The 13,738-nt window shown below is 49.8% G+C and overlaps 1 protein-coding gene across 3 annotated transcripts in view; it reads right to left on the minus strand.

The window, feature by feature from the left end:
* Nucleotides 1-2,577, minus strand: part of KSR1 (kinase suppressor of ras 1) — a 76,834-nt gene extending 74,257 nt beyond the window's left edge. For all 3 annotated transcript variants that reach the window (XM_058446178.1, XM_058446177.1, XM_058446176.1), the window contains exon 1: nt 2,437-2,577. The gene's annotated coding sequence lies outside the window, so the exon portion shown is untranslated. The remainder of the gene's footprint in view (nt 1-2,436) is intronic.
* Nucleotides 2,578-13,738: the final 11,161 nt, after the last annotated feature.

Below are 13,738 nucleotides of genomic sequence, written 5' to 3' on the forward strand. Positions count from 1 at the left end.
ACAAAAGGAGGAGACTGAAGCTTTGGAAGGTGAAAGGGCTTGGCCAGGTGCCTGAATCCAGGCATTCCAAGAAGAAGGAGAGAGAAGTGGTTGAGACCGAGGACTCACAGTCAGGTGTGGAGGGGCACCCGGCTCTGCTCCTCTGTGGCTCTAGGACCCTGGTGAGTTTCTATACCCATTGAGTGCCAGCTTCCTCAACTGTGAGATGGGGAAAATGGTCTCTATTAAGTAGGGTGTTGGGTTAATTAAGTAACACATCAGTGTACCCACCATGACACGCCAGATGTGCTCTGTGTCAACTTTGAGGCAAAAGAACCCAGAGGCTCTCAGGGGCCCCAGGACCCCACTGTGGCCACCAGTGCAGCTCAATAACCAGACAGCAGAGGCCTCCCAGGAAAGGGCTGCTTGGGCTCCTGGCAGCACAAGCCCTTCATGAATGAAAAGGACGTTGGCATGGGAAGAGGTGAGTGCTACTGCATCCAAGAAATCTTTGGGGCACTTGCCTTAGCCTTCCTGGAGAGGGCCATCTCCCCTGGGGGCACCAACTCTCCCAGGGCTCATGGCAGGTGACTCACGGAGGTGACTCATGGCAGCAGGCATAGCTGGGAAGGGGGTTCTTTGGGGCTATGATCCCTACACTGGCCTCTCTTGCAGGGCTTAACTGAAAGCCAGAGCTAAGAGTAACCTGTGTCACCACCCACTTGGGGCCAAACCCTGGGCTATTGGAGACATCTACCATGTCATGATGAAATCTACTTATTCAGTAAATAAATAGGTATTTATTTTTATATCTGTTGCAACCAAGCAACTGCCATATTGGGCCCAATACTCAATGGGGATTTTGTGGCAAACAAACCCAAACAGCAAGGCCGTGTCTCATGGTGCTCGCATCCCAGGGGGAGCAGACAGACCACAGACAACAAATCAGTTAGGTCACTCCAGAAAGTGGTCGGTGTCATTGAGAAAATAAACTCAGGTGCGCAGGCGAGAATGATGGGCAGGGGGTGATCTTTAGATCACATCACCAGGGACGACTGCCTGGAGGTGGTGACAACACTCAACACCAGAAAAATATTCACGGGATGAGTCATGGGCAGAGCACTCCAGGGAAGGGGGGAGCGAGTGCAAAGGTTAGAGTCTACTGAGCAAAGGAGAAGGTGAGCAAGCAGAGGCAAGAGAGGCCAGATCAAGGAAGGCATCTGGCGTTTATCCTGAAGGAAACAGGAAGCACTGAAAAAGGATGGGATCTAAGTCACCTTTCTAGGTGAGCACTCTGGCTGCTGGGTGGAAAATGGAATGCAAGGGGCGAGGTGCCGCTGCAGAGATTCTGCAGGAGGTGACAGCGGCCTGGACCATGGTGCTGGAGGTAGGGAGGGAGAGAGGCAGGCGGGTCTGCAGTGTGCCTTGGGGGAGAGCTACAGGGCCTTGCCCACACAGGTAAGAGCAAGGAAAGAAGTTACAGCACATTTTAATTTGGACTAGCCATGTTCTAAGTGCTTGATAATCATGAGGCTTGTGACTACCTTACAGGACAGTCCAGATAGAAATTTTTAAAAGATCTCCATATTGGGGAGAGGAAGGAAAAAAAAAAAGACCTTAATGATCCTAGATTTTCTGAGTGTTAGGAGTATGTATGTGATTTCTTTCCTTCTCTGTTTCCAAAGTATCTATATATAATGAATTCATGCTACTTTCTACACAGCAGCAAAAGCCAATATTTTTAATTTTAGGATAGAAGTAGGGGATTTATGAGATCTGACTGGGTGAACCATGCCTGCCAAGTAGGACTAATCTGCACTCCATGAGAGCTGACCTGCACCCCTGGCACCTGGCACAGTACACACTCCGGGTATGCTGGTTGGTTAGTTGGCTGGCTGGCAGGTGGGTAGGTTGCACAGGCAGGAAGAGAGAACAATGGAAGGAAGACAGCATATTGTAGCAGTCAGAAGACTAAACTAAATTCAGACTCTTATTTCCAAATTCCAAGCTATCATTTACTAGCTGTGTGATTTTAAACAACTTAACCATTCTGTGCTTTAATTTCAAGTATAAAATGGCAACAATGATAGTAATTTCCTTATAGGAGATCATGAGAAGTGAGATTATCTGTCTTACAAAACACAGAAACGTTTAACACAGTGTCTGCCACACAGCCAATGCTTCCAGATATGTTGGCTGTTGTAAGTATGATGAACAAATCAATGCCCAGCGTGGGGCTGCAATAGTTCATCAGGCAATAGCATCCAGGGCACTCGTTGGAGCCATATGTACCCTGGATCCCTCCTGGCTGCTGCTGTCCCTCCCCATCCTCCTTCTCAAGAGTAGAGAGCATCAACCCTTAGTCTTAGCCACGGGGAAGCTAGCCCTCGGGTTTGTGTGTGTTCCCTCTGCTTGGCCCCTCATGCCTATCCCTGTGCTGAGCCCCAGCTTGCATACCTGCACCACCTCCGGCCTCACGTTGAAAGTGTACAGCCAGTCGCTGAAGCGGGGGTAGCTGTTGAGCTCTGGGGTCCTCTCACCGGGAGCCACGCTCAGCTTGCACTGCCTCTGCTTACAAATGTAACGGACCAGCTTCGCCTGCAGAAAAGTCCGAAAAAGAAAAGCCTGTGTTCATCTGTGGCCCAACCATATGGCAGGCCCAAGCACACTACAGAGGAGCTCAGGCAGACACAAGCAATGTGATGAGGGAAGGGGCTGGCTCTCCTCTCTGCTGTTTGCAGGGGAGGGGAAAGGGTGGAGAAGGGTCTAGGAGAACAGGCAGAGGCTGGTGGCCACCCATGAGGCCCCTGCCCTACCCAAGGCGGCTGACACTGCCCACCTCAGGACATGAGCATCATGGGCAACACTGGTCAGAACAGACAGCTGGGTTAAATATAAGGCAGCCTTCCTACCAGCCAGGCTAACATGGCAAAACCCTGTCTCTACCAGAAATACAATAATTAGCCGAGTATGGTGGCACATGCCTGTAGTCCTAGCTACTTGGGAGGCTAAGGTGGGAGGATTGCTTGAGCCCAGGAGGTCAAGGCTGCAGTGAGCCATCATCACACCGGCGAACCCCAGCCTGGGTGACAGAACAAGACCCTGTCTCGGGAAAAAAAGAAGGCTTTCCTGCCAGGGTGGGGTCAGGGAGTTGGTAATTGCTAATATGGAAGACCTGCTGGTTTGAGGAGAATGGGTAACCTCCCGCCTAGGATGCTTCCAGGGAAGAATCCAACTGCCTGGGTTGGGATCCAAGGGCTCAGTCACACCCTAGCTCTGTGACCTTGGACAAGTTACTTAACCCCCTATAAAAGTCTCCATCTTGTCAAAGGCCTCCATCTTGTCCTCCAGAAAAATGGGGATAATAGATGCTGACTCTCAGAGAGACAGAAGAAATGACGCGTTTGGCACACGGTGAGTACCGCAAGTGTAGCCATGACCACTGAGCAGCAGCAATATTGGCCAGGGTCCTGGACTCAGATTCCCATAAGCTTTCAGGGATCCACACCCTGAAATGTATGCAAATTTCAGATATGCAAGTCTGTGTATTTTCTAGAGTTATTGTCCAAAGCTTTCAAAAGACTCGAAAATGGCTAAAACTTCAAATAAGATAAGCTTACACAAGGACAGCCTGACTTGGGTCAACCTGACAAACACTCGGCTCTGACTGGGTGCCCAGCACTGGACTGGGGAACATGGGATGCAGAGAAGCACAAGGAGGGCATGGCCCAGGTCTGATGAAAAATAAGGGACTCGCATTCCAAACAGAGGCCAGTTAGGCTCGACAGATGGAAACGAGCTCACCGCCAGAAGACCAGGGAGCTGCCTGGCTTGGCTAAGGCAAAGTGACCCAGGGTCCCAGGGAGAGCTCCTGAAATGTTGCTAAGACTCTGGTGTCCTCCTGATGGTGACTTCCAAGTGTCCCCCCAAAATAAGTACCACCTTCAGAGTCTCTTACAGGAACCTGCCTTCCGGAGACACTTCTCAACCCTGCTGTCCCTCATGGTTTTGGTGTTAATTCATTCCTTTTCCTTTCATCTGTAAATATAGGTTGTGCATTTTGAATCCAAAAACCCAAAATCCGAAACACTTCCAAAGACCCAGAATCTGAACCTCTCCAAAATCTAAAACAATTTGAGCACTGACATGATGCTCCAAAGAAATGCTCACTGGAGCATTTTGGATTTTGAACTTTTGGGTTTGGGATGCTTAGCCATTAAGTATAATTCGAATATTCTAGAATTCTAAAAAATCAAAAATCCAAAACACTTTGGACCTCAAGCATTTCAAACAAGGGATACTCAGCCTGTATCTCAGTATATTTTTCTTTTTTTTCTTTTTTTTGAGATGGTCACCAAGGCTGGCAGGCTGCAGTGCAGTGGCATGATCTTGGCTCACTGCAACCTCCGCCTCCTGGGTTCAAGTGATTCTTGTGCCTCAGCCTCCCAAGTAGTTGGAACTATAGGCGCATGCCACCATAAAGGGCTAATTTTAGTATTTTTAGTAGAGACGAGTTTTCGCCATGTTGGCCAGGCTGGTCTCCAACTTCTGACCTCAGATGATCTGCCCACTTCCGCCTCCCAAAGTGTTGAGATTACAGGCGTGAGCCAGCACTTTGGGATGCTAAGGTGGGCAGATCACTTGATCTGAGTATAAAACAAAACACTTAGGATCACTGCACCAGGACCTTAGTACATTTTTCTAAAGAGCAAGGACTCTTGTTAACAGTCACAATATTTTACAAAGAAAAAAAAATGATGAATTAATAATTTTTAATTTCATATATCTAGAAAGGCTCCAAATTTCCAATTAGAATAAAAGCTTATAACCAGTTTGGGGCCATAGACCCTTTTGGAAGTCTAGGGAGGCCCATGATCTCTTTCAAAGAACAATACTTTCATTTATTTCTTTTTTTATCTTTTTTTTTTTTTTTTTTTTTTGAGATGGGGTCTCGCTGTGTTGCCTAGGCTGGTCTTGAACTCCTGGGCTCAAGCAATCCTCCCATCTCAGCTTCCCAAAGTCCTGGGATTACAGGCGTGAGCCATCGCACCTGGACAGAACAATGCTTTGAAATGTATAAAACGACACACTTAGAATTACAAAGGAAATCAATTCTATTTAAACACATTTATCAAATTACTGAAAACTGTGATAGACGGCCAGTCATGGTGGCTCACGCCTGTAATCCCAGCACTTTGGGACGCCAAGGCAGGTGGATCACCTAAAGTCAGAGGTTCGAGACCAGCCCGGCCAATATGGTGAAATGCTGTCTCTACTAAAAATACAAAAATTAGCCAGGCATGGTGGCACACGCCTGTAATCCCAGCTACTTGGGAGGCTGAGGCAGGAGAATCACTTGAACCCAGGAGGCAGAGGTTGCAGTAAGTGAAGATCGTGCCACTGCACTCCAGCCTGCCAGCCTTGGTGATCGCCTCAAATAAAAAGAAAAAAAAGAAAAATATATTGAGATACAGGCTGAGTATCCCTTGTCTGATTGCACTTCAGCCTGGGTGACAGAGCAAGACTCTGTCTCAAAAAAAAAACAAACCTGTGATAGAATCATAAAAGCTTCTTTATTAAAGTATTAAACATCCAACAGTGCATCTAATAACTGCCATAACTTTAAAGTTGTGACAAGTGTAAACTGCTTTTTCAGATCGCTCCACAACTGTGATTCCTACTGGTGACCGAGTCACAGGTGTTTGCTAAGATAACTGTGCCTCATTGCCTACAACCAAGTGGAACGACACGCTAAATTCCAGTTAAGGTTAATAAAAATAAAAGTGCAATTTTCTTCCCCATCTACATTTATGGGTGGACACCCTGAATTCTATCCACAGACCCCAGGTCAAGAACTCCTGTGGCTAGAGAGATGTGAGCATGAAAATGAGACCCATAATAATGAAACCACTGCTGCCACATCAGCGTTTTTGAAATTTCCCCCAGAAAACTAGTTTGGCCTCAGGCTCACCAACAATCTGACAGAGCCAGATTCAACCCCCTTGGGGTTACTTACCCCTCTCCCATGGCCCCTGCTCCCTTCAGGGTGCTAGGGGCTCAGTGGCAAGTGCAGACAACTGCTGGAGAGGGAGCACTGAGTCAGAATCAAAATAATTCCACACTCTCAACTGCACAGTTTTGATGTCTGGTGAAACCACAGACCCAGAGGCTGATCCCCTGACATTCCTGCACCCCATGCCCCTCAGGCACCCAGAGCAGACCCTGCTAATCAAACACACTGCTGAGGCTCAGGACTCTGAGTCTACTTGCTGTCCTATTATGGAACCTAAGCCCTGGGGAGCACTTACAGAGCATGAAGCTCACAACCGTAGACACACAAGTGAGCTTTGATCCTACAGGTCTAAGTGGAGGCACTCATGTGCCCTCTCCTGGCTTACCCCACTCTGATCCATCCCGCCCAGTGAGACCAGAGGCAAATTCCAAAACCGGGGCCCCAACTTCCCCCAGCTCCCCAGCTCCATTCCATAGCCCCTGGCCCTGCCCACCAGGCACACACTCACCCAGCAGCTATTCCTCCAATACCTGTTGGAGTTTCCTACCCAGGCCAAGTCAGAGTCCGCCTCTCCCCTTCCTGGTGTGTCGTGTGTGACTCTTTCAGAGCCCCGATCATGGAGTTACTATCATATTACAGTTAACAGCTTCTGCCTTGGTCTCCCCCAATAGACATGAGCTCCCAGGCTTCTGAGTTGAATACATCTGGGTTCAAATCCACCATATACTAGGCTGCACTGCCCCAAGGAAGATAATTAATTTTTCTGAGTCTCAGTTCACCCACCTGTAAACAGGAATGATGATACCTAGCTCATATTCAACTACAGCATGGAGACCTCCAAAAGACTAGGTTAGATCCCCCTATAATTACACATCAGGGCAGGGACCGTATTTCCCTCATATCCCCAGTTCCTACTACAGCACCTGGCATATAACATGTGCTCAGGAGTGCCAGAGGAAGAAAATGTGGGGTTCTTATCTCTATGTTTCTCACAGCCAGCCCTTCCCTCCATTCCACGCGGCTCTGAAACCACCAGTTCAAAGGGCTAACCAGAGACAGGACTATAAATCAAACAGCTGTGCAAACTCAAAACCACTCTTTTCCACATTAACTGGAGAGGTCGGGCTGCTGGCGCTAAAGGCAGCAGCACTAGAGCCCTTCTGTCATTGGCACATGGCCTTCAAGGGTCCCGCGTCTGGGAGTGATTCATAACATATGCCATTTGCACAAGACTTTGGCCACCACAGGCCAACATCAAGATGAGCACACCTGGCCTTAGCCTGAGCCAGCGTTTGGGCCTTCCCCAGTCCAGCCTCCCCACAACCTACCTGCCCTTTTCAGCTTTGAGGCACTGGGTCCCCTGCTAAGCAAGCTCTTCCCAGTGACTCTCCGCCTACAAGGATCAGCTCAGACACCACTTCCTCCGGGAAGCCTTCTTCAAGCCCTCCAGCCCCCTGCCCAGATCACATATCGCAGTTCTGATTTTTCACGCTTGTCCGCTTCCCTCTTCAGGCTGGAAACTCTGGGAGGTGGGGTCCAGCTGGTATTCTTGGTCACCAACAGACCTCAGGAGCCAGCACAGCATCCAGCACATGGGCTGCTTTTTTTCTTTTTTCATAATAGAGATGGGGTCTTGTCATGCTGCCCAGGCTGGTCTCTAACTCCTAGGCTCAAGTGATCCTCTTGTGTTAGCTCCCCAAAGTGCTGGGATTAAAGGCATGAGCCACCACACCTGGCCTGGTTTGCTATTTTAAAACCTTTGTTGAAAGGATGAACACACAAACACACAACACATTGCACACAAAGTTTATCAAATGGCAGCGAAAAACAAACACCAACTGGGCAAGTGATGAGACAGGGGTCTGAACATCTCAAAAGCCAGGGCAGCTTCCCTAGAAGAGGAGCAAGTGGTTTCTTTTTTTAAAGGCCGGTAGAGATCCCCGCTAGACAGCCCAAAGCAGGCCCATGGGTAGGACTGCGCAGAACTTGAAGTGATTCTTCCCTGCACCCAGATAACCCATAAACCTGGCTAGCTGTGCCTGAGACAAGGAAAAGGGAAGACATGCAGTGCAACACGACCCAGCTACTGGCAGGTCTGGTGTCCTGCAGCTGCTATCTCCCAGAACTTGTCAAGAAACAACCTCTGCAGATTTGGGTTCTGCTGATGGAGCAAAACTTCTCTGGTTGACAAAGGATGGAGGTGGCCTGCAGGCAGCCACTCTCGTCAGAGTGAAATGAAGCTGCTCTCACTTCTTGGAAAGTTGGTTGCAGTCACAGAAGCGCCAAGGGGCTACTTTCCCAGACAAACCACAGTGGGGCCTGCCAGCCCAGCCCTGGGGGCCTAAAAGGGGACCTTTCATTGGTAGCGTCATTTTCTCTTAACCACAAAACCGCAAGATATAAATTTGCCGGAATAGACAAGCACCTGGGGTTTCAGGGATGGGACCAGCAGCAAGAAGGAAAGAGTCATTAGGTCTCTGGCCACAGGCGAGGCCCTGGGCTGGAACCAACATCTCTCGCGCTCCAATATTCTTTTGCTTCAAGAATGTACTATGGGCCCACCCCAGCCCAGACCAGAGTCTGACTTACAGAAAGAGAACAGTATCAGGTCAGCCACAAACAGTTGGTGGGTGCTACCGATACTACAGCAGGCGCTCACTAAGTATCTGGGGCTGAAGGAGCTCAGCTCTAACCCCAGCTCTAACATCTAAAAATCAAAGATTGGGGAAATCCCCCTTGGCTCAGCTTCAGTCTTACCACCTATAAAAAGAGTATCATTTTATGGAGGTTGAGGCCAAGTGAGTTGCTGTATACAAAGTGCTTGGAACAAGCAAAAAACAAACCACGGGTCCTATTATTCTACCACTGGTTATTCCAGCCATACCTAGGAGTCGGTGCGGCTCCATGAAGGACATCTCTAGCCCTAAAGTCCCTTGACACCACTCCCTTGGGTGAACATAGCCATGGGATCTAACCTGTGGGCCTCACTTTCCCTACCTGTAAAATGGGGTTGATCTACCTCAAAAGGCTGTTGTGAAGGCTTACATGAGAAAAAGATGAATGCAAAATGCTCAGCAAAACGTGTGGAACACAGAGAACACTCTTGCGGCGGCGGCGGACATGGGTGGTGTTCCTCTCAGGCGAAGCCCTCAGGTTCTCTCTTATTGCCTCCCTAGGCAATACAGAAGATATGGGTGGGAATCTGCCCCTGTCAGAGATGGGACTAAGGAAGACCCTGAAATCTGGTCTTGACTTCAGGACAATGCTGGAGGAACCTGAGAATCAGATATATTTCTTCTAAAGGCTAGAGGGCCAAGACCTGTACCCACCCAGCTGACTCCAGGGAACCCAATCCTATCCTCCTTTGAGTGCTCACCTCCAACCTCAGCACCAGAGGATGTGACGGGAATGAAATGACATCGGCTCCACTTGCCCAAAGGAACATCTGCACCCGTAACCTGGCATCCTGATCAGCCTCAGTGTCATCTGCCACCCCAGCTGCTCTGGTATGACTCTGGCACAGGCCTCCCAAATGGAGGCTCCACGAGTATCACTTGGATGGTGGTGAGGCTCGTCAGACATCCCTGGAGAGAGTGGGCCTGGTTGAGCAGATACTGTGCCAAGGAGAAGCACGTGCCACTGAGGAAAGAGACTTCTTCAGGTAAAGGACACAGCCCCCAGAACTGCAGGGACCCCCAGAAACATGGAGGCATCACACCCCTACCCTGCAGGTCCTTTCCTTGTCATCCTTCCTTTACACTGCGCCCCAACCTGCCTCTCCATAGCTGGTGCCCCATAGCACGGGTCCTGGACCCATCCTCCATGGTGTGTCATGGCTGTCCCAGGCAACCCACCCGTGGGCCAGTCTGATTTGGGAGGCTGGGTTCCTCTGTGGCCACAGAACCAACCATCCCTTGGAGGCTGCCACAGTGGAGCTGGAGCAATAGCTGCCTTGACTCTAAAAGCGAGACCATTTAGCACCAGCTAAAATGGTAGTCTAGACAGAAAGCTCCCACGGGCTTCCACAGGGTGTGTGGACAGGGACGGGCCAGCCATTGTGCTGGACTGGCTGGAAGTGCAGCAGTGACAGGCAGATGACCCATGTCTCCTGTTTACCACCAGCAACTGTTCTGACTGGTCAGAGGCCATGCCTACCATTAGTTAGTGGTCCCATCGCCCCTGCGAGAAGCTTGGGTTTAGCAGCCAGGAGGCTCTACCCCTCGCACCATCACACATCAGCTGTGTGGCAGGATCTAGATCACATCATCTTAGTCTCCTTCTCTGTAAAGCAGAGAAAATATAATACATGTCCCATAGCACTGCTGAGAATTTGCTGCAGACTCATGTATGCAAAGTGTTTAGTCCAATGTCCGGAATATATAAAGTGCTCACTAAATAGAACTCTGTTAGTGTTACTCCTGCGCAGCCTGCAGAATGACCTCGAAAAGGAGGAACATGAAGACTTTTGGCAGGTGCCGTTTGGATTATACCCCACCCAGGCTTTTTTGCACCTTTGCAAAAAACACCTCTTTCCAGACAACTGACTTTGCAAACAAAGTCAGCTCCACCCTAAAATTGCAGGGCCTGAGATGGGGAGGGCTCTTCTGTGGGCAACTCTCAAACCCATGATCTTGGCTATGTTAGCAGCCAGATGCCAAGGCCTATTACAGGTTGTCACCCTAACCCTGACTTTGGTCGTTGGCTGCCACAGGACCCTCTCAGTGGCCCAGGTCTTCATGTCTCAGAAGCAGGGCAGGGGGTTAAATCTGTTGTGACAGATGTCACAGATGTTAACATATAAATGAGCAAATGAATCCGAGGCACAGGCTAACACGGACACCAGTTTCCCATGTATAGTAGCAGGCTCCCTCAGTTACAGAATCATGTCAATACTCATTTGTCAACCTAGTAGTGTTAACAATCTTTTCCTTATGTATGGTGCCATATCACTTCCTCTACCTGGATTGCCAATGAAAATTCCAGAGGCTAGGAATTAGAGTAGATCCTTGATAGCACAAGGGTGACTGATGTCCCAATCTTCACACACAACCCCAAAGCTGGCAATACCCCTAAAGCACATCATTCCCTCCACAAAATACAGTCATGTGCAACTGAAAACACTACAGACCCTTCCAGACTTCGGATGGGATGTACTGTGTATTCAACATTTAGTAAAGAAAAACAAAGCTACATTGGGATGTGGGTGCTGGGCAGCACACTGGGCTCACTCACTGGCTCAGGGATGCTCACCTGCATGCCTGCCATCGAGTCCAGCCTCAGCCAAATGACAAGTCACTGCTCATCCTTTACCGTCACTCACAAATCATGAAACCACGCATGTGAAACCCACAAGACTTAAAGGTATACTTCATCATTCCCATCTTACAATGAAGAAACCAAGGCACCAGCCTTTGTATAAAGAAGGGATTCCAACCTCAATCTAATGCTCTCTATGCACCTCTCAAAATAATGACTCCTGCAACCCACACCCTGAGCTGTCTTGACTGGTACAAGCAGGATGGCAGTGGGCAGGGTCTACCTCTTTTGCGATCCAAAGCCCAAAATCCAGCCACGCCTAGACTGTTCCAGGCAGTGAATCCTGTGAATAAGAGCCACAGGCTTGCCCACACCCTCTAAATGTATCCAGCCACCCAACTGGGCCACCACCTCTGGTCCTGACTTGCAATAACCTACCCTCTGGGCTGTACCCCACCCCTGGCTCTAAGCCAGCATTAAATTCATTAAAACTAGCCATCATCCTGCCTATAACCTGAGGCCACCCCTTTTAAGAAGATCCTAGCATGCTTTACAGAGTGACAGGAAGCAACTGGACAGCCACTCCACTCATCCATCACTTGCCTCTTGTTTTATTTAGTCCTCCTGTGGCAGGTGCAGTTGTGGATCAGCTTCCAGCTCACCAGCACCCACAAGACCCTGACTCCTTCCTCCTCAGTAGGCAGCACCAGACTCTTACATGGTGCCCACAGCAGTCTTTGCTCCTGCCAAGTCCCTGACTACACCATCCCAAACTTCACGATGCCACCAAAGCCCTGGCAACTTACTCCAGCCTTCACTCCAGTGGTCCCTGAAGCTGCTGCTCCTCCTCCACTATTGACCTGTTCTGTCCATGCCTCAGGGAAGCTCCCCTTACATCTTCCACTTCCTTCCCAAAGCTAGAGCGCATTTCTGGGGCCTTCCTGCCAACCCAGCCAGCTAAGTAGTCTAGCCTGGCTGCCATGGCCAACTTGTTGCAAAATGATTTCTGAGAATGTAAGGAGGCCTCTGGAGATTGTGATGCAGCTGACAGTTCCACGCACAGGCACGCAGTGACCATAGCACCCAGCTCCGAGGGCACCAGAGGCAGCCCTTGGCTCCCGGCACTGCCCAGCCCTCAAGGGCACCCACGGGCGCTGACATTCATGGGCACAGGGCAGAGCAGGAGAGGCACACAGGGAAAGTGGGGCAAGGAGAGGAGAAGGTACAAGTGACCTGAATCCTTGAGCTGGGCATTTCGCAACAGCAGCCCTCTCCCGGCCCGGCCCGTACCCGCACTCTCCTGGGCAAGCTGCCAGGATTTTACATTTGTGTAGAGACAACCTCCCCGCCAAGCCTCCCACCAGCAATCCTGCCTTGACGTCAAACTCGGAGTCGGGGAACTTCAAACACAAACAAACAAGTCTAACCCAGACCACAAGTGGAGACGTTCCCAAGGAGGCCAGGGGTGAGAACGGCCACGGCTGGGAACTCAGAGCCTCCTGCCCTTCCCTAAGCTCCACTGGGAATGCAGTCTGAGGACCTGACAACAGACTGTAGATGGGAGATTCAACCCCAGGCTGAGACAAAACGAGCTCACTTGTCTAAGAGTATGACTGACTGCCTTTGGCTGGTGCAGCAGTGGGCGCAGGAGACCCCCCGTATGGAAACACTGATGAGTTAGCTCCTCTGTGCAACTAAGCACCCACCTTAGATAAATCACATAAATCACCTGTTCCCACTGCTCCAGTACTAAGCACGAGCAGTCAGGGAAAGAAGACTATGTGGTCAAATATGGGTTAAAAGCACCCATGATGCTTCCTGGGAAATGCAGAGCTTGAGCTGGGCCAAGGTGAATGATGGCCAAGGGCCCGAGTTTTCTCAGCAACAACTGCTAGGCCATTTCATGCGCCACGGAGGTTGTGAGATGCAGCAGAACCGAAGAGGAAGGCATTTCCCTGACCTAACAGCCTAATACAGCTTCCACCTATAAAGCCAAGGTGAGTCAAAACACTGCTCTTCAGAAAGCAATTATTTGAAAAGTCAGTAAACGATCTGTCTTGATCTGCCTTTCAAGTTTTCCTTCCTGCCTCAATTGATACAACCCCCCGGTATCTCAAGTGCTGTTAGTACCAGTAGTCCTTAGGGGCTGTGGGGACCAACAGGACTAAATCATGAGAAAGAAAGACACCCACTTTACCCCTTAACTCCCGTGTGCCTGAAGTAATTGAATAAGGGCAACAAAGAACTTCTGCCCATCATCCAGTCATTCAACAACCAAACCTCTTCCCGATGCCAGGCACTGTTGGACTCTAAGGACAACGGTTGTAAGCGGCAGGGGTCCATAATTTTCAGGAACCCACACAAGTTGGGGGAACAGATGTGTCCGCACAGACACCTGACCAAGGGCTAGGAAAGGCAAAGCAACAGATAGCAGGTCTGAGCGTCCGTGACACAGCAACCCCGCTGCTTGGTGCTTCTGCTGGAGGCTGA

This window comes from Hylobates moloch, unplaced genomic scaffold (assembly GCF_009828535.3).
Source record: "Hylobates moloch isolate HMO894 unplaced genomic scaffold, HMol_V3 SCAFFOLD_10, whole genome shotgun sequence".
NCBI lineage: Eukaryota > Metazoa > Chordata > Mammalia > Primates > Hylobatidae > Hylobates > Hylobates moloch.